The sequence below is a fragment of the Herpailurus yagouaroundi genome, unplaced genomic scaffold (assembly GCF_014898765.1).
Source record: "Herpailurus yagouaroundi ecotype Mexico unplaced genomic scaffold, PumYag 28, whole genome shotgun sequence".
NCBI lineage: Eukaryota > Metazoa > Chordata > Mammalia > Carnivora > Felidae > Herpailurus > Herpailurus yagouaroundi.
In genome coordinates this window covers 156,983,955-157,005,556 of record NW_024412376.1, presented here as the reverse complement: position 1 = coordinate 157,005,556, position 21,602 = coordinate 156,983,955, and the positions used below count along the sequence as shown (strand labels likewise).

General features: G+C 43.0%; 1 long non-coding RNA gene across 2 annotated transcripts; it reads right to left on the bottom strand.

The window, feature by feature from the left end:
• Window positions 1-2,834: 2,834 nt before the first annotated feature.
• LOC121038063 (uncharacterized) lies at window positions 2,835-18,830 on the bottom strand. 2 transcript variants are annotated; one of them, XR_005794129.1, is made up of 3 exons: window positions 18,115-18,830; window positions 10,563-10,674; window positions 2,835-2,884 (listed from the first exon to the last, which is right to left on the bottom strand). It is a non-coding gene; the product is annotated as an uncharacterized LOC121038063 (long non-coding RNA). The 2 variants fall into 2 exon arrangements; XR_005794125.1 differs by lacking the exons at window positions 10,563-10,674; window positions 18,115-18,830 and adding exons at window positions 2,991-3,053; window positions 3,965-4,141 and having other exon boundaries at window positions 2,849-2,884.
• Window positions 18,831-21,602: the final 2,772 nt, after the last annotated feature.

The following is a 21,602-nucleotide window of genomic DNA, read 5'->3' as shown; positions in this document are numbered from 1 at the left end:
GAATAATTCTTTTATCAAAAATCTCCGAACAAATAAGAGTCCAGCACCAGATGGCTTCCCAGGGGAATTCTACCAGACATTTAAAGCAGAGATAATACCTATCCTTCTCAAGCTGTTCCAAAAATTAGAAAGGGAAGGAAAACTTCCAGACTCATTCTATGAAGCCAGCATTACTTGGATTCCTAAACCAGATAGAGACCCAGCAAAAAAAGAGAACTACAGGCCAATATCCCTTATGAATATAGATGCAAACATTCTCAATAAGATACTAGCAAATCGAATTCAACAGCACATAAAAAGAATTATTCATCTGCTTTTCGTTTAAATTTGTGTGAGATGGCTCTTCCTGATGGCAGCACTACTATTTAACCTATACAATGCTTGAGGAGCTAATTTAATTTAAATTCCTTAAATGGCCCTCCACTGCTTTTGGGAGAGAGCTAAAACTCTACGAACGGGAACGGTCCCCCCGCTATTTCCCCCAAGGGCGCCGGGTCAAGTCACAGGGGGCATTTGGGCTTCATGCTTCCCCCCCCCCCCCTTTTTTTCCTCTTTCATGCTGTTTCCCAGATTTCATCTATGTGTATAGTTTTCTCTGCCTGGAACCCATTCTCTGACATCAGTACCTGACTGGCACATATTCAGTCCTTATGACCAAGCCAAAACATTGTTTCTTCCAGGAAGCCTGTGCCGATCACCATGACTTAGCTGCTTATACTGGGCCAAAATGCACACTTTGCTTGCTCACATCCATCATTCTTCAAGGGCAAAGGCAACTTATGCTTGTCACAGTGTATAAGCGACAAATGTTTGCTGAGTGAGTGAATGAACAAACAAATGAATGCATTAATATGGGGGATTTGGAAATGGGAGCAGAGATTTGACTGTGTTATTTATCTAAGAGGATTAACAATAATGTTTGTAATAATAATAATAATAATAATACCCTGTGCTTCCTTTTGCTCAACTGGCTTCAGCAGAGGGTTGGTTCTGGAAAGCACAACAACACATTCTTCATTCAGTTCAATTCCAGTGTTGAAAGGACATTGAGAGACGCTCCAAGTTCATGCGAAAATGAATTCCTTTAATAGCAGTTAGTCAATAGGCCACAGGAAAAGTGATTGAAATAGATGATTCACTGCTGGGTTCAGTGAGAAGTAGTTTCAACCCTCCCCCGAGTACCTGGCAGGTAGGGAAGCTTGATGTCCTTTCGGCTGTCTTCAGACTCCAACATAGTCAACACAAGTTTGATCACTTAATATTTCTTTCCAGATTTCTGAAATAGGGAAGCTCTTATGATCCAAGAATTATGTATGGAACAGTGGGCCACCAGTGGGTCACTGGATTTAGCTTTAAATATCAAAGTGCTACGATTCTTAATGAACAATAACCTATTGATTGGTTCCAGACTTAAAAGTGATGATGGATAAATCTAGCAGTCTAGCTTAAGAAACACTGCTCTAAAGCAGTTGCCAATGTATGCCAGTGATACTGGGCTAAAATAGAAAGAAAAGGGGTGTCTAGCTGGCTGAGTCAGTGGAGTGTGTGACTCTTGATCTCAGGTTTGTAGGTTTGAGACCCACACTGGGTGTAGAGATTACTTAAAAATCTTTTTTAATTTTATTTTTAATTTTTTAAAATTTACATCCAAATTAGTTAGCATCTAGTGCAACAATGATTTCAGGATTATATCCCTTAGTGCCCCTTACCCACTGAGTCCATCCCCCCTCCCCCACCCCCTCCAGTAACCCTCTGTTTGTTCTCCATATTTATGAGTCTCTCCTGTTTTGTCCCCCTCCTTGTTTTTATATTATTTTTGTTTCCCTTCCCTTATGGTCATCTGTTTTGTCTCTTAAAGTCCTCATATGAGTGAAGTCATCTGATATTTGTCTTTCTCTGACTGACTAATTTTGCTTAGCATAATACCCTCCAGTTCCATCCATGTAGTTGCAAATGGCAAGATTTCATTCTTTTTGATTACCGAGTAATACTCCATTGTATATATATACCACATCTTCTTTATCCATTCATCCATCAATGGATATTTGGGCACTTTCCATACTTTGGCTATTGTCGATAGCACTGCTATAAACATTGGAGTGTATGTGTCCCTTGAAAACACACACCTGTATCCCTTGGATAAATGCTTAGTAGTGCAATTGCTGGGTCATAGGGTAGTTCTATTTTTAGTTTTTTGAGGAACCTCCATACTGTTTTCCAGAGTGGCGGCACCAGCTTGCATTCCCACCAACAATGCAAAAGAGATCCTCTTTCTCCGCATCCTCGCCAACATCTCTTTTTGCCAGAGTTGTTAATGTTAGCCATTCTGACAGGTGTAAGGTGGTATCTCATTGTGGTTTTGATTTGTATTTGCCTGATGATAAGCGATGTTGAGCATTTTTTCATGTGTCGGTTGCCCATCTGGATGTCTCCTTTGGAGAAGTGTCTATTCATGTCTTTTTCCCATTTCTTCACTGGATTATTTGTTTTTTGGGTGTTGAGTTCTTCATAGATTTTGGATACTAACCCTTTATCTGATATGTCGTTGCAACATATATGTGCAAATATATGTTGCAAATATCTTCTCCCATTCTGTCAGTTGCCTTTTAGTTTTGCTGATTGTTTCCTTCATTGTGCAGAAGCTTTTTATTCTGATGAGTTCCCAGTAGCTCATTTTTGCTTTTGTTTCCCCTGCCTCTGGAGACGTGTTGAGTAAGAAGTTGCTGCAGCCAAGATCAAAGAGGTTTTTGCCTGCTTTCTCCTCAAGGATTTTGATGGCTTCCTGTCTTCCATTGAGGTCTTTCATCCATTTTGAGTTTATTTTTGTGTATGGTGTAAGACAGTGGTCCAGGTTCATTCTTCTGCATGTCGCTTACTTAAAAATCTTTAAAAAATAAAATAGAAGAAAACATTAAATCCATAACCCAGATGGAACTGCCAGCTTTATTTTTTCAAATTCAAATAATCAGGATTTGTTGAAAGAAAATTACCTGCTAGTGAAAGTCATTAGAGTTGCTTTAAGGATACAATGTTATTTTAAAATTGTTTTCTTTCTGTAAAAAGTAACAGAATGGGATCAAAACTACAATGAGATATCACCTCACACCCGTCAGAATGGCTAAAGTCAAAACCAAAAGAAACAACAAATGTTGGTGAGGATGTGGAGAAAAAGGATCCCTCGTGCACCATTTGTGGGACTGCAAACTGGTGCAGGCACTATGGAAGACAGTGGTGTATAAGAGGCAAATGTTTGTTGAGGAGTTGAGTGGATGTCCCTCAAAAAGTAGAAATAGATCTACCATACAATCGAGTAATCGGACTACTGGGTATTTACCCCCAAAATACAAAAACACTAATTCAAAGGGATGCACGCACCCCATGTTTATTGCAGCATTATTCGCAGTAGCCAAATTATGGAAGCAGCCCAAGTGTCCACTGGCAGATGAATAGATAAAGGAGAGGTGGTGTATATACACAATGGAATATTATTCAGCCATAAAAAGAGTGAAATCTTGCCACCTGCAGCAACATGGGTGGAGTTAGGAGTATATTACAAAGTGAAGTAAGTGTCAGAGAAAGGAAAATACCATATGATTTCACTCATAGATGAAATTTAAGAAAGAGAACAAATGAACAAAGAGGAAAAAAGAGAGAGAGAGAGAGAGACAAACCAAGAAACATTCTTAGCTATAGACAATAAATTGATGGCTATCAGAAGTGAGGGGGCTGGGGGGTGGGGGGAATAGGTGGTGGGGAGTCAGGAGCGTACTTGTGATGAGTACTAATTCTGAGTATAGAATTGTTAAATCACTCTATTGTACACCGGAAACAAATGCAACACTGTAGGTTGACTATACTGGGATTAAAATTAAAAACTTAATAAAAGAGAAGAAAAAAAACCCACCCCAAAACGCCAAAACCAAAGCAAAGCAAAACAAAACAAGACAAACAACCAGTTCCTCACCGTGCATGTCTAGGATGTGGCCTTCATCCCCAAGCTCCAAGATGCCAGCTAGTGTTGCAGGATGCTCCGAGCAGCAGGATGGAGGAAGGGACCAAAAAAGGGGAGCAGAGTACCTTTTTTTAAAACCAGATTTCTACGGGTGCCCAGGTGGCTCAGTCGGTTGAGCGTCCGACTTCAGCTCAGGTCACGATCTCACAACTCGTGGGTTCGAGCCTCTTGTCGGGCTCTGTGCTGACAGCTCAGAGCCTGGAGCCCGCTTCAGATTCTGTGTCTCCCTCTCTCTCTGCCCCATCCCCACTCATGCTCTGTCTCTCTCTGTCTTAAAAATAAATAAAACATTTAACAAAATAAATAAATAAAACCAGATTTCTGTTTACATTCCATTGGCCAGAGAGTAATCCCATAGCCACAGTTATGGGAGTACAGGGAGGGCAGGGGCATATACTTTTTATGTACTTTTACATAAAAGTAAAGTTCAATAACAAATCTTTTGTCTGTAAGACAGACATAGTATTAAGCCTTTGTCCTAAGAAAATTTGAAGCAGAGGAAGTTTACCCAGGTACTGGATGGCCAACTTAAAATTTAGGAATTCTAGTCTGTGTCATTATACCATGTCGTCTCTCAATCTCTTATTTAACAAAGTAAATACATGATTTCTATACCAGTACATTTAAAATTATAAATTTGTAATGTACTAGTGGAACTGGAAACATGCTATTGACCCAAGGGAGAAGGAAACTAGTATGTTCCAAGAGCGGGGGAAAAAAAAGGAGTAGCAGAATGGGGAATTCTATGTATCACCCTTGGAAAATGCTTGTGTTCTTTGGGGGACCACCCAGTACACCACACCCCTCCCACAAGCACGAGCTCCACAGAGGTAGGGACCATGTTCTTCGTCTCTACCTTCCCAAGGCTTGGTGCAGAGCCTGGGTCTGATAGATGCCCAATAATCCTTTGAATGAGATGGCATTTATCACCCACACATCCGCCGTCTCTGTGGATTTTGTTTTTGCTGTGCAGCCACTTTTGAAGCGCAGCTCAGCACTTTCTTACATCTATAGCGAATGAATTGCATTAGCTTCCAACATCGATTTGACTGAGAGGTTTTTAGGGAAACTAGAGAAAACAGCTTACCTTAACAGAGCGTGACACACTTTGTCCCCCCTCAAACATGCACTTCTCGTCTCTTACTGTGTCTTAGGTTTGAGCACTGATTCCTTCTCCCTTAGAAGTCTATGTTTCCCAAGGAGTAAGATACATAGCCATAAGAGACGCTTTTTGTTGTACATGGAACGATTTTACATCATTCCTAGAAATGATGTAATATCAAATCTTGTGGACCGAAAAAACTATTCTTAACAAATGTTTTTCTTAATCCTTCTGAATATGCCAACGAGAATGATTTCAGTTTGCTATTGTGTCTCCTTTATTTTTGCATTTGTTCTATGCCTATCGTTTTGTTGTTGTTTTTTTCCCTTTCTTTTCTTTTTCCTCTTAACAAAAACTAAGTAGTACTCAGGCCAGAACCTCGATGAGATGGTGGTTTCTTTTCCTTTCTAAAAAAATATTTATTTATTTATTTTGGGAGAGAGAAAGAGAGGGAGAGTGTGAGTGCAGAAGGGGCAGAGAGAGAGGAGAGAGAGTCACAAGCAGGCTCCACACTATCAGTGTGGAGTCTGATGTGGGGCTTGAACCTGTGAACCGTGAGCTCACGACCTGAGCCCAAAATCAAGAGTTGGACACACAACTGAACAAGTCACCCAGGCACCCCGAGATAGTGATTTCTAGCTAGACTTTAGTACCTTAAATTTCTTCAAATTGTATTCATTTTTATAATTACTTCTGTATATATAAAATTATACTAGCTTTTATTTCTTTTATTTTTAAGTTTATTTATTTATTTTGAGGGTGAGAGAGGCAGAGAGAGAAGAGAGACAGAGATTACCAAGCAGGATCTGTGTTGTTAGTGCAGAATCCGATGCAGAGCTTGAACTCATTGACTGCAAGATCATGACCTGAGCTGAAATCAAGAGTTGGAGACTTAACTGACTGAGCCACCCAGGTGCCCCTGGCTTTTATTTCAGTGTAGTGCAATAGATCTTTCTTCTAGAATAAATTTAAATTTAAAATGCAGTCAATTCAAAGAAAAATAGTAATTGATGATTGATAACTTTAGAAAAGTAGAACATGGTAATGTTTGGGGTTTGGAGAGATGGCATTAGACTGAGTTGGATTTTTCGTTATTATTGTTGTTAAGAACAGAGACTCTGGGATGGCATAATGGCTAAATTTGTGTGTCAACGTGGCTAGGCCACTGTACCTAGATAGTTGGTCAAACATTATTGTAGTTTTTAAAGGTATGACTAACATTTAAATCAGTAGGCTGTGAGTGAGACGGACTATCCTCCATAATGTGAGTGGGCCTCATCCAATTGGTTGAAGGCCTTGAAAGAAAAAAAACTGACCTCCCTCATGTAACGGGGGATTCTGTCAGCAGACTGTCTTTGGACCCAAACTGCTACTCCTCCCTGGGTCTCCAGCCTGCTGGTCTACCCTGAAGACTCTGGACCTACCAAGCCTCCACGATCACGTGAGTCGATTTCTTAAAATAAATCTTGCTCACTCTGTCTCTGTGTCTTTCTTCCTCTTTCTGCCTTCATGCACACACCCACACGCACACACCCTATTGATTTTGGTTCTCTCTGGAGAACTTTGACTAATACACAGTGTCACCTGCATTTTAAATGAGGCACAAAAGTTAACTGACATCCCTTAAACGTGGCAGGGCCAGGACTCAGCCATGGTTCCGAGTCTGTCCACGATCCCACGTGGCCTCTGCAACTACAGAACCTGTTATAGAATAAAAAGAAGACAAAAGTGTTTTCAAACTTTAGTCATGGCCCAAGAGATCCATAGGGTTCACAGGTCAGGAGAAGCAGATAAAATGGATGTGAAATCCCAAAGAAAGATTCCTCTTGGATGTCATCCTTCAGAAAGTCCCTAACAGCGCCCGTGCACGCCTGTGCGCGCACACACACACACACCCCAAATTAATACTCACAGAGCTCAGGTCTAGGATCAGTTACTTGTATTTATTCTTCAATGCTTCTTTATGAAAATATTGCTGGAACAATCATCAGCCAATATGACTTTATTGCCACCTTGACGGTATAACAATATCAGAATTGGGTGGGGGGCAAAATCAGGATATTTGGATATTTTGAGGTGTGAGGGGCTGGCTTAAGAGGTCTTTCAATGCAGGGGCTTGATTAGGATCCGTGGACACAACGAGGCAGGGGCTACCAGGGGGAAGGTTTAGAAGCATCTTAAGGTATAAACAGTCATTTGATATTCTCTATTGAAATATTGAGCAGTCTGATGTTCACTTGCATCTGTTTGATTTCAGAAAGTTCCTAACAGGAACAATAAAGTCACCTGCAACTTTTTATCTTCCTGGGCAGGAGTTTCCCGGAATAATAAAGTCATGTTGTCAAAGACCGTAATGGTGTAATTTGTTTTTGCCATTTAACAACTTTGCAGCACGACTTATTTGTTTTTTTTTAATTTTTAATTTAATTTATTTTTAAATTTAAATCCAAATTAGTTAGCATATAGTGCAACAATGATTTCAGGAGTAGATTCCTTAGTGCCCCTTACCCACTCAGCCCATCCCCCCTCCCACAACCCTTCCAGTAACTGTTCTCCTTATTTAAGAGTCTCTTATGTTTTGTCCCCCTCCTTGTTTTTATATTATTTTTGTGTCCCTTCCCTTATGATCATCTGTTTTGCATCTTAAAGTCCTTATATGGGTGAAGTCATATGATATTTGTCTTTCTCTGACTAATTTCACTTAGCGTAACACCCTCTAGTTCCATCCACATAGTTGCAAATGGCAGCTTCTTTTTTTTCTCATTTTTAAAAATTTTATTTTATTTTTTTAGTTTACATCCAAGTTACTTAGCATATAGTGCAACAATGATTTCAGGAGTGGATTCATTAATGCCCCTCACCCATTTAGCCCTTCCCCCCTCCCACAGCCCCTCCAGTAACCCTCAGTTTGTTCTCCATATTTATGAGTCTCTTCTGTTTTGTCTCCCTCCTTGTTTTTATATTATTTTTATTTCCCTTCCCTTATGTTCATCTGTTTTGTCTCTTAAAGTCCTCATATGAGTGAAGTCATATGATTTTTGTCTTTCTCTGACTGACTGATTTCACTTAGCATAATAACCTCCAGTGCCATCCACGTAGTTGCAAATAGCAAGATTTCATTCTTTTTGATTGCCAAGTAACACTCCATCGTATATATATACCATATCTTCTTTATCCATTCATCTATTGGTGGACATTTGGGCTCTTTCCATACTTTGGCTATTGTTGATAGTGTTGCTATAAACATTGGGGACAGCACAACTTAGTTTTTGCATTCACAAAAAAACTTGTATTGCTGTACAATGTTGATTTTACTAAGAGATTTTTTTAAGGGGCAGTAGAAAAAATAGGTTTGCCTTGCAGAGTAAAGTCATGTTGATAGAGACAGTAGAATACTAATGTCATGTCAAGGTAGACAGCACGTGGGTGTTCATGGGTTTGGTCCTTAGGATCAAGATTTTTGGTTACAAGTGGCAGAAAACACAACCCAAACAGGAATTTCAGACAAAGAGATTCTGTTGGCTCATGATCTTGCAAAGACTCCAAGTGCAGGCATGCCTAGAACCAGGGACTCTCACTGTTGCATCATCTGTTATGCATATATGATTATTGAAAGATATATCACTACTGTGTTCCTCTCCATGTCCCAACTCTGCTGTCTTCTATATCAGCCATATTCTCAACCTAACCCCCTCTACTTGTGGGGAGGGGAGTAGCACCATGGAAAATGATGGAGGGGTGCTATTTTAGAGAGACAGACCAAGACTGTCTCTAGGAAGAAGGAATTTAAATCAGCCATGTGAATGCCTAGGGCAGGCCTTCTGGGCAGAGGAAAAGGCAAGGGGCAAAGACCTCAAGTCAGGAATAAGTTTGGGGTGTATGAAACTGGGAGCAGGCCAGTGTGATTGGAAAGGGTAAGCAAAGCAGAGAAACGAGTTGGCGATGCTGCAGATTAGAAATGAGACCAGAGAGAGAAGCAAGGGTCGGATTATACAGAGATTTACAAGCGGTCAGACTTTATTCCATACGTGACAGGAAGACTTTGGAGGGTTTGGGCAGGGAAGTGACAGGTCTGTCTTATGTTTTAAACCATTCTAGGTGGAGAATTCACTATAGGGGAATGGAAGCAGGAAGATGGATTAGGATACAAGGTGAGAGATGAGGGGGGTTTGATGATAGATCAGCAGGACTTGCTCATGGACCAGACATAAGGCATAAAGGAAACAAGGGAGTCAAGGATGGGTTCTAGGTTTACAGCCTGGATGCAGGGATAATTGTGCATTTATAGAGGTGGGGACACCTGGGGAAGGAGCAGGCTGGGAGTCAGAGTTCTGGACATGCTTCCTTTGAAATGCCTGCTGGACGTCCACGCAGTGTGTCAAGCACTTGGACAAAAGGGTCTGAACCCAGAGGACAGATTGGTCTTGGGACACTTTGGGAGGCAGAAACGTAAATGACAAAAGCATGGTTCCGAGAACCCATCCTTGGGGCCCTCCAACATATAGAGGTTGGCAAGACACGAAACTGCCAAAGGCAACTGAGAAGTGATGACCCGTAAGGTGAGGCAAACCAGGAGTATGATGTCTGGCATCCAGGTAAAGTGAGTATTCCCGGAAAGACTGAGTGATCGATATGTCAGAGGTCCTCAGACTTTGAGTAAGGCAAGCTCTCAGAGCCCACAAGCAGAACTGAGCGCATTACAATTCAGATCTACAAAACACACATTTTCTGTGGATCACTGGTTCTGTGCTTTGAAATCTTCATTCCTGCTAATGATGGTGGAAGAGGGGGTTGGGTGATTCAAGATTCCTTCCCTTTTTTTTGGATTTTAATTATTCTCTCTGGGAGTAATTCAATGTCTTTGGGGTCATTATTAAGTTCAAAGGTAGAACTGCTCATCAACGTTATTTTTCCCTCTCTCAAGGGATTTCTCCTCCACCACCTTATTGTCAAAAAAGCTCTGGTGGCAGGAGGGAATATATGGGGCAGGGGTGGGGCCACTGGGTTCTGGTATTTTCTGGTGTGTGTGGCTCCTGACGGATGGTTCTTTAGTCTTGGCACTGTTCCTACTCTTGGCCTTTGTCAGCCTCCCAGGCCTCTTTTGCTGCATGTTTGAGGCCTCCCTTCTCAGGATGGGGAGCACAGCGCTCTGGGGGTCTTTCACTGCCCTTTCAAAATCCCTCAGCCATGGCCACCTTAATGTGGGTGCCATGCTAAATGAAGGCATTCTCTCAGGGTCTTGCCATTTACCTTAGTGATGAGAGGAGAGCAAGAATGAAGTTCCTCCCTTATATTGACTCCAACTTCATGTAGATATTTCTATTGTCCTTCACCCCCTTCTACATTTAGGGGCTTTTATCTTGAGTGGGCATAGCCAGGACACTTCCTTCTGACCCCTTTGCCCTATTCTTCTTGAATTTCCTTTTCCTGCAGAGGCACATCACGCACGTCATATCCAGGGGTCTTCCCTCTGGCCTGTGGTGTGATTCTGTGATCCTTGGCAGCCAGATTTGGTTCTAGATAAGTAAAGGAGAACTTTTCCAATATAGAGAAGACTTCCCTGAAAAACAAACAAACAAACAAACAACTTGGTATTTAACCCTACTATGTCCCTAGGAAGTCAACTTTGAGAGTCAAGGCTAAGAAAAAAAAATTTTTTTTAAAGGAATGAGTGTTGAAATTTGTCAGAAGTTATTCAGCACTTATGGAAATAGTAACATATTTTTTCTTCTTGAATCCATTGATGTGATGCATTCTATTCATGAATGTTCTTATATTGATATATCATATATTCTCTTTTTCAACTGAAGTATACATGACACACAACATTGTATCAGTTTCAAGGGTAGAACACAATGATTCACTATTTGTATATATGGTGAAATGATCAGCACAATAAGTCTAGTTAACTTCTTTCACCACACAGTTACAAAGTTGTTTTTTTTTTAATGAGAACTTTTACGATCTATTCTCTTAGCAATTTTTAAATATGCAATATAATACTATTAATGATAATCACCCTGCTGTACATTACATCCCCATGACTTATTTATTTCATAACTGGAAATTTGTTCTTCTTGTGTATGAAGTTAATCAGCAATACCTTCTAATTAGCTCTTCTTCCAAAGCAGAGACATCCATCCATTCATCCATCCATCCATTCATCCATCAACCCATCCATCATCCATCCATCCATTCAGTGTGATATGGAGCCACAGGGCAATATTCTCTAAAAGGAATGAAAAATACAACTATTTAATCAGGCACACTATTTTAATAACATTATCTCCTTTTTGTCTGGCCTCTTACAACACTGCCTGGGGTAGTATCATGAAATAATTGCTCTTACTTCTCGTGGGCTTTCCGGCCATATCGGAGCAGTTGTCTCTCATTCCATACACTCAAACCACTCAAACAGTCCATGTGCAGCGGGGAGGGGGTGGGGGGAGGGCTCTGCTTCAGTCTGCTCCTGCCTTTGCCAGACAGACATTGTCAGCCGGTCCTGAATTCAAATTGTGTTTCTTGCAACCCCATATGTGTGACCATGTGTAGGTTGCCTCTGCTTTCCGAGCCTAACTTTTAACTTAATTATAAAATGTGCATCATAATACTGATCTCAAAGGATCATTGCGAATATTGAAGGGAATTCATAAATGTAAGAAGCTGGCTATGGAGTTAGTATTCCAAAAAAATACAATATAAGAGTACTTAAAAGGGAATTCAAATTTCTGATCATAGCCTCCAGGTCTGGTGGCTGGGCACTCTCTACGTCTAATGACTTAAGAAAAAAATTTAATGTTTTTATTTTTGAGACAGAGAGAGAGCGCGAGCATGAGCAGGGGAGGGGGAGGGGCAGAGAGAGGGGGAGACATAGAATCTGAAGTGGCCTCCAGTCTCCAAGAGGTCAGCACAGAGCCTGACACGGGGCTCAAACTCTTGGAGTGTGAGATCATGACCTGAGCTGAAGTCGGACGCTCAGCCGACTGAGCCACCCAGGTGCCCCTCTACATCTAATGATTTTTCTGTCTAACCAGTCACTCCTGCAACCCCAATGGGGTGTCAGACAATTCAGTTTGGTTCTGTTACGCCCAGAATTCGTGATCCCCAAAGACCACCAGGGAGCCGAATCCGATGCAAAAGCAAAGAGCCTTTATTCGAGCTAGCTGGAGCTCAATCTCCTACCTGCCCAGACGCAGCGGTGAGATGCTGGAGAGAGAGTGGGTTTCAAAAGCACAAAGGTTTTATAGGGATCTAGGGGCAGATGGTGGGGTAACAGTCGTGGCCTTAGCCGATTGGCTGGGGAAGGGTCAGACTCCCGTTGCTCAGGTTGCCGGGTGTGGTTTGAACAGGAAGTTCGAAAGGGAATTTCTTTCTGCGGTTTCCCCCGGAAAGGGGGCCATGTCGGGGACTTAGTCACTCAAGATGGAGGACACAAAACAAAATGGAGTCGGCCGGTCTAGGTCCGCTCTTTCAGTTCTGACACTAACTGCCAGGAGTCCATCTCAGACTCACCAGGACGTGTTCCCACAAGACTGCCTACCCTCACTTCAGACGCCAGTAGCGAGTATCAGGTCCCCAAGCTTCCTACACTTTGGTCAAAGTTTGGCTACAAAGTCAAGGGTTCCTACCCCTCTCCCTCCCTCCATAATTTGCTTCTATGATTCACAGAGCTCAGGGAAATGCTCTGCTTACTATCACATTGTGTTGTAAGGGATGAAAATAAACAGCCACATGAAGCAGCATATAATGCCAAGGCCAAAGGCACCTGAGCACAGGAGCTTCTGTTCCGTGGAGTTGGACTGCATCACCCTGCCAGCACACGTGACTGCCAATGTGTAAGCTCTCTGAGACCATTGTTTAAAGCGTTTTACGTAGGTTTCATTATGTAGGCGTGATTGATTAGATCTTTGGCCATTAGTGATTGAACTCGGCCTCCATCTTCTCTCCCCTCCCTAGAGTTTGGGGCATTGGGCTGAAGGTTGTAACCCTCAAATCCTGGGGCTGTTTCCTCTGACAGCTAGCCCTTACCCTGAGGCTATCAAGAGTTACCTCATTAGCGGAAACTCAGGTAAGGTTCACAAGGGCTCCTTATGAATAACAAAAGTTGCTCCAATCATCCCTGTCTCTCAGGGAATTCCAAAGGTTTTAGGAGCTCTGTGCCAGGAACTGGGGATGATGACCAAATTTATTTTTATTATTATTATTTCACCAGCTTACCCCCTAGTCTTTGGCGACAGATCCCTCACAGCAAAATGATCATACCTGTCAGAGCATTCACATCTGATTTAGTATTTTAAAAACAGATACAGCAATAGTACCAATATGAATACACATAACAGATTTGGAGAAGCCAATGTAAGCTAGAGCTAGGTTTAAAGAAATAACTAATTTGTCTCATAAAGCCATTACATACACTTTCATATTCTTGACAATTACATGCATTTTCTCCACTCTGCTTAAAAGTTTTCCACGCACAAAAACAAGGGTGATATGTATTTCTGCATAGCACACTGTGGCACATGGGGCTGCCGTTTTGTTATTTTAAGATTTGATTGCTAATTGCATTGTTCTTTTCCCCTATGATCTACTGCCTTTGTGCTTCTTGGGAGCTTGGGCAGAACTACTTAGCATAGAAATCAGCTGATGGTTAGCTAGATCCAGTTCCTCCGCAGGCCAGTCATTTTCGGTAGGTGTTCTGTCCTGAAGAGCTTTTGACTCAATCCCCCAATACATTTGATAACCAATATCAGTGTTATCACAAGACTATATGAAGTACCTTACCGACAACATCAGTATTATGCCATATGGCAGTAGGGTCATGGTACAACTTGGTACCATGAAAAATCTGAAAAATAGAAGCCCAAAGATACAGTTGTGTTACCAGAGCTCCTTTTGTTGGAGAAGTGGATAAAGGGCACCAAAGATGGCTGATTGGACTAAAACAAACTCTGGCCTGTAGCTTCGAGACCCCTCCTCCGGTTTCTTCTTCCTTTGTTTGCCGTGCGCGCAAAAACCCCCACAGATATGGAGGCTGTCGGCTATAAATTACCCTCCTCACTTGCATTCCAGGCTCAGACCTTTGGAAAAACAGCCTCCTCTGAGTTTGCTGGTGTAAAATAAATCTCCAATCCACCAAGATGTCTGAGTGCCGCTTGGTTTTTCCGCCAGCGTTCCAGCCTGGGTCCGTAACACATTTAGTCATTAAGGGATGGTCATTATCATATCACAGTTCATTATTATATCACATCACATGGCCAGAATGTCTTCCAGGGTGATCTCACTCAGATTTGCAGACTGCCATGTGACCTTGTCAGATTCCAGAAGCAGGAGTGGTCTTGGCAAACACTAGCTTCACACTTCTGGGTCTCCAGTATAACTGTGCTAAGGGATAATGCTGTTCCTTTGCTCTGAGTCTCTCTAGAGGTATTAACATAATATTGGATTTCACTTGTTGCATAGCTCACTTATCATTTCTTTACTCTCAGCTATTATTTCTCCTTCTCTCCATTTTTTTAAGTTTATTTATTTATTTGGGGGGGAGGGGCAGAAAGGGAGGGAGACAGAGAATCCCAAGCAGACTCCATGATGTCAGTGCAGAGCCCGACATGGGGCTCGGTCCCACAACCATAAGGTCATGGCCTGAGCCCAGATTAAAAGTTGAATGCTTAACCAACTAAGCCACCCAGGCAACCTTGTTTTTTTGTTTGTTTGCTTGTTTGCTTTTTTACACAAACTTTTTCACCTTTGGAAGGGACATTGGTCCAGATATCTGGCAGTAATAGTAGCCTAGCAACTGCCTACCCTTCAGTCCACTCCCATTCATGTAGGGTAGGGTGACACATGGACAGAACTAGTGGGCCATCTCAACCACAGGCAGCACAATAGCATTTACTGTCAACTCCAACTTTCCCAGACGGGGTGCAGACACAATCTACCCATTGGGCCTTGAGGAGTTCTGACATAAAGGTTTAAAAGGGTTGTTATGGTTTCCTACTGAGGAATCATCTCTGCTTCCAGTAACTGCCATGGGACCCCTGGCTCTGGAAGCACTGCATCATGTAGGAAAAAAAGAAAGTCGTGGGAGAGAACTGTACGATTGGGCCAGCATCCCCCCTCACCCCTGTTCCCAGATATCCCAGAAAATTAGAGGGATCCATCAGTGGGGACCCTTAGCCCCACTCGTGTTGAGTGTGAACACACGGTCATGAGGTTGTGTAAGCCAGCCACTCACACATTTATCTCTCCCCTCCCCATTTTATTAACAAGTTTCTTTAAGATTTTCTTTTTAAGGTATCTTCACACCTGACGTGGGGCTTGAATTCACCATCCTGAGAGTCGCATGCTCTACCAACTGAACCGGCCAGGCGCCCCTCTCCACTCCCCATTTAGACAGCAAATGTTCAACTGTCCATTTGAATTCGCTATTAAACCTCTCCTCGGAGAAATGATGTGCAGCTCATATGCCCATTTGATGTGATACCTCTTGCCCGCTGTTGGACACTATGGGCTGTAAAGTGCATCCTTCGGTCTGAAGACATGTAACTCAGCCACCTCAATTGATCCAGTATATTCTGTTCCGATCCTTTAATAGTGGTGTCGGCATCTGCACACACTTGGGCACACACGGCCCAGTCTGGAGTAAGAGTGTTCTGCTCAGGGCCCATGTATAGCCTCCTGGGGCCACCGGCATTTTTCCGATGCATCCACTCACCACCTGTGGGTGAGACTTTTCCCCTGGGGAATTTTCCCCATCACCACTTGCAGCCTCTCTTGTTGGCAGACAGAGCAGTTGTTGGCATTTTGGGACTCGAGAGGGTGCACAAGGAATGAGTTTAGCCTCAGCTCATCTCCACGTTGCTGCAGCCCTGCCCTGCCCTCTCATTTCATGGACTCAGGCAGTTGCTTCCCGGGAGAACACCAGAAAGGCCCCCTGGTGGTTCCAGTCACCTTCTGAACCTGGAAAAGAGTTCTTCTGATGGGTATCAACATGTCTCACTTTAATACACTTCTTAGATTCCCAGAGTGATTTCCATAGGGCTGCACACTATATAGGCACCCTTGAACAGGCCAGTTTTCTGCTGCTCGTTTACCTGACCACGTGGCCAGGCCATTGGCTCCTGCCCATGAGTTGGTGAAAACTCAAACACAGGGACCTTTATCATTGTTCAATTCTGCCATCGCCATTACAAAAAGGGCATGCAGTTCAGCCAATTGAGTTTATTTATTCTTCCCTCCTTCAGAGTCTTTCCATCCGCTGGTCTTAAACTTGCAGCCTTGCAAACAGGATACTCTCCATTCGCCTTGGAACTGCCCCATGAACCAAGTGGCTTGGTTGGTCGGTTGAGTGCTGTTCATGCGATAGGTTTCAGCAATTTCTGAGGTGATCCCAGTCAGTCGTAGGAGAAAAGCGGCTACTTGCCTAGGTGTAGAGGCAGGTGCCTCCTCAGTTCCCCTGGTAGCATGCTCCTGTAGGAACTGTTTCCATTTTCTTCTGGAACTCCTCTGGACCCTGCCTTCCTTATTAGAGTGCTTCTCTGATGTCACCCAAGGCATTATGGGTATCTCAGGGATCGTGGTTATTTCACGTCTTTCAGTCACACAGGCAGTCTCAAATGACCAAGCTTGCTAGCTAGTAATTGTCTCCCAAATGCTGAGTACTGGGCAGTGGCATGTGGAATTTTCTGGTCCAAAATTCAGTGCTTGTCCCTGGGAAACACACACAGGTTTTTGCCGTAGGCTTCAGTCTGCATGTACAATAGCAGATACTTCTAAAATTATATCTGAGCAGGGATCACAGGGCTTAAAAGCACTGAGAGAGTTATCCTTTTATATAATTGAGACGTGGCCTACTTTTGGTCAGCTCCCGGCTCAAACATGGCCTTCTCTAGGGAAGTCTTGTGAAACTAGCAATATTTCCAGATGTGAAATATGTGTTCTCCAAAATCCAGATAAACCAACCAAATGCAGGGCTCTTTGTTTGGTCCTAGGGGTGGGTAATAAATAACAGCGGTTTGTTTTCAGTCACTTGTGGAATGTGCTGGATGGTTCCTGCCCAGATTAGTTTTTGAATATCGCTGGTTGAGTAGGTCCTTGGATCTTTGTTGGATTTATTAATCTACCTTGCACGTTCATGTGAGTCACTGCAGTGTTCAAGTCAGCCCTAGCTTGCTCTTAGGTTTCCAATATTATCATAAAGTCATCAATATAGTATATATTATACTTGGGACTTGCACCAAATCCAATCCCTTCTGACCAAATTATGACCGTGAACCGGTGGATTCAAGATCACCCTGTGGCCGTAAAGTAGATGTATATTTGGATCCTTTGCACATGAGGGTGAACTTCTGTTGGTTCTCTTTTGAGACTGGAAAGTGTTTGCAAGATCAATCACAGAGTATTTTATGATCTGTTTTTACTCATAATACTTCTGACAGTAAATGTGTGTGTGTGTTTTCCCCTCCACACCAACCAATTCTACTTTCTGGATACCAAATAGCTGTTCTACAATTCAGTTTGGATCTGAGGCCAACCTCTTGCAGTTAGTCTCAGACTCTACAGCTTAAAATTTTTTTTAATGTTTATTTTTTAGAGAGAGAGAGACAGTGCATGAGCAGGGGAGGGGCAGAGAGAGAGAGAGAGAGAGAGAGAGAGACAGAATCTGAAGCAAGATCCAGGCTCTGAGCTGTCAGCACAGATCCCGATGCAGGGCTCGAACTAATGAACTGTGAGATCATGACCTGGGCTGAAGTCAGACGCTTAACCGACTGAACCACCCAGGCACCCCCAGAAACTGCTATATTCCTAGTTTGTCTAGTGTTTCCTCCTGGTGTCATTTAAGTTGTTCCTTAAGCCCCTGTATTTCCTGCACTCCTGATGATATACAGATACTTGACTAGATTCACATTAAATACTCTTTCCCAGAATACTTAGCTTTCCTATAGCTGCTGTAACAAATTATTACAAATAATTTGTGTGGCTTAAAACCACACAAATGCATTACCTTGCAGTTCTGCAGGTTAGAAGTCCTACTCAGGTCTCACTGGCTAAAATTAAGGTGCCATCTGGGCTGTGTTCCTTTCCAGAAGTTCTCGGGGAGAATCAGTTTCTTGGTCTTTTTCATCTCCTAGAGGCTGCTCACGTTCTTTGGCCATGGCCCCCTCGTCCACCTTCAAAGTCACATTGTATCCCTTTGGCCGTTCTTCTGCAGTCACCTCTTCCTCTGAAAGTTCTCTTTTAAGGGCTCACATGATTAGATTAGGCCCACCTGGATATTCAGGGTGAGCACTTACCTGCAAAACTCCTTCTGCCAGGGAAGATAGCACATGCACAGATTCCAGGAACTAGAACACGGGCGTTTTGGTGGGGATCCGTGTCATGCCTACCACAAGTTCACAGGTGATACTTCGTGGGTCATCAGAACAAAAGCCCCATTAGGAAACTGTCCTTCTACTAGTAACGCCAAGCTTCAGGGGGTTCGATCACAGAGAAGAGAGCAATTAGCAAAGCCATGTGGACACAGAGCTACCTGGGTGTGTGAGGGAGGGGATAAAAAAATGTAGCTGCCAGAGCCCTACCCCAGAGATTCTGATTCCTTAGGTCAGGGCTGGTAGCTGTCATTCGACGTCCTCTTTCCTCCTACAGAAGTGGGTGAATCACCCTTGCCCAAGCCTGGGGCCCAGTCTTGGAGGAAACAGGCAGGAGATTACAGGTAGAAGCTTGTTTTCTTGATCTCCTTCTGAGGTCTGGCCTCTCAAGGGCACCTAGTTGGTGGAGTCATTTCCCCATTTGCCAATAGTCGCCAGCAAGAACGAACATGCAGGTGACAGTCAAAATCGGTGAGCTTCCTCAGGGAAATGGTCACTGACAGATTTACTTCCGTGGGAGACAGCAGACTTCTTCACCCAGGTCATTTGCCAAAAAAAAAAAAAAAAAAGGAGGGGCTGACAAAATTTTTTTGCAATATTTAGCATTTAAATTATATGAATTTAAAAATGTGAATTTTAACTGATTATATTAATTTAAAAAAGGCAGTAAAAAAGTTGAAAAAAATCAAATGTGTAAAAGATAAGCCTCCTTCCCTAGTTCTCCTTGTTAGAAACAGGAGATTGATTGTCTTATCAGTTCATCTCCTTGTTATCAATTTGTTATGTATCCTTCCAGAAAAATATTCTGTTTCCACAACATATTTATGTAGACATGCCTATATCTTATACAAATGAGACCATCCTATACAAACACCATTCCATATTTTGCCTGGACCTGACTTCATATCAGCATGTAAAATCTCCCACATTCCTTTTACAATTGCACACCTTGCATGGGTGACAAGGATTTATTGTGCTATCTCCCTATTTATGTTCTTTTAGGTTCTTTCCAGATTTTGCTACTACAATCCTGAAGTAATTACTAATCTTGCATAAATGGCATTTCCCACACATCTGAGTCTGTTTTAGGGCAAATATCTAGAATGGGATTTCCTGAGTTAAAGGGTTTGTTTATTTATAAGTTTGATCAGATACTACCAAAAAGGTTGTGGCAATTATAGTCCCAACCAACAGAGTGTGAGAGTGTCTATTTCAAAACACCTTCTTTTGGGGCGCCTGGGTGGCTCAGTCGGTTAAGCGTCCAACTTCGGCTCAGGTCACGATCTTGCAGTCCGTGAGTTTGAGCCCCGCGTCAGGCTCTGTGCTGACAGCTCAGAGCCTGGTCCTGTTTCAGATTCTGTGTCTCCCTCTCTCTCTACCCCTCCCCTGCTCATGCTCTGTCTCTGTCTGTCTCAAAAACAGATAAAACATTAAAAAAAAGAAAAAAACACCTTTCTTTACCCACTCTTAGGCAACCGGGGTCTCGAACTAGAGTCTATTTTAGGAGATAGGCCAGGTTTCTGAGTGTGAGGGAAAGAGCACCAGTCTAAAAATCAGAGCAAATAGGCCCTAGTTCTGGCTCTCTCATTCCTTAAAAGACCTTGGACCACTTATTCTTGGGACCCAGGTTTCTCTGGGACCCAGGTTTCTCATCTGATAACAAGACGTTTGAACTAGAGAGATGTTGACTCCATGAACCCATGTGACTCCTATCCAATATGGCAATGGTCATTCACCACAATGTGTAAAGTAGCTCAATCCATACACTCTGATCAAGTCCCCTTATGAGCCATCGTCATGCGTTCGGTGGTAAAAAGATAAAGCATGAGCCTTGACCTTTTAAGAACCATAGCTAGCAAACCTCAGGGAAGTAGCAAACTACAAATGACAGCATATAATCCAGGGTCGTACTGGGTGGCGTAGACTATAGGACTGAGATGGTTCAGAGAAGGGAGGCCGGACACCAGACACTTGGTTTCAGCAGAGGATTCATAGAAAGGTGCTGTTTCCTTAAGATTTTCAAGAGAAGTAGAAATTTGCCAGGCGAGGCTGGCAGGAAGGAACCTGGGGGCATATGGTCTTGTGAAAGCCCAAGTCACGTAATGGAACATCACACTGGGGCACGGGGAAAGCCCCCACGCCCAATGTGGTTGTGCCTTGTCACTTGCTGGCATGATCACTGAGAAAAGTGAACTCCTAACCTGACATTCCTTCCATAGCATTTCCTGTCTCAGGTGATGGTGGCTCTTTTCTTTGGTTAAACCTTCAAACCACCTTGGACTCCTCTTGTTCGTGTCCGGGCAATCGCCAAATCCTAATGACTCTATCATCAAAAGAGATCCAAAATTCAAGTTCTTGTCTCTACCTTCACGGCTCCCACATCTCTCAGCTCGAGTGCTGGGTATCCTGTTTCTACCCGTGACTGCTTGCCTGCTATTCTCCGCATAGAGGTCAAGGGATCCTGTTAAAATGAAAGTCAGATCATGTCACTCTGATGGCCTCCCATGGAACCCAGAGTGAAAGTCAGTCCTTGTAATGACAAGATGCTACAGGATGTGAGCTGTCCCTCCTGTGTCTCCCCAGATCTCATATCTGTCATTCTCTCGTCTTCATTCGCTCCTTCCCTTCTGTCCAGCCCTACTAGCTTCCTAGTTAACTCCCGGCACACTCCAGCATCAGGACGATTGCACTGGATGCTCCCTCTGCATAGAAAATTCTTCCGTAAGACAGTAGCAAGCTCACACCCTTGCTGCCCTCTCAATGAGTCCTACCCTACGATCCCAACCCTCTGTATCATGTTCTTTTTCTCCCAGCACTTACTTTACTATATAATAAAATCATGATTTTCTTACATTTATTGCTTACTGCCTGGCTCCCCCAAACCCCTGCCCCACTAGAATATCAGGTCCATGAGGGCAGGGATTTAGGTCTGATCACTGCACTGCCTTAATATGGTGCCTGGCTCATAGAAGGATTCAACATATATTTGTTCGAGGAATGAATAAGTAAATCATGGCATTTTCTGATGAGCTGCTAATGAAGACACAATGGGCTGGACAGTCACCATCAAAATGGGTATTTTCTCTTGCCCTGTTTTTGTGTCTGATAAGAACATTGGTATCTC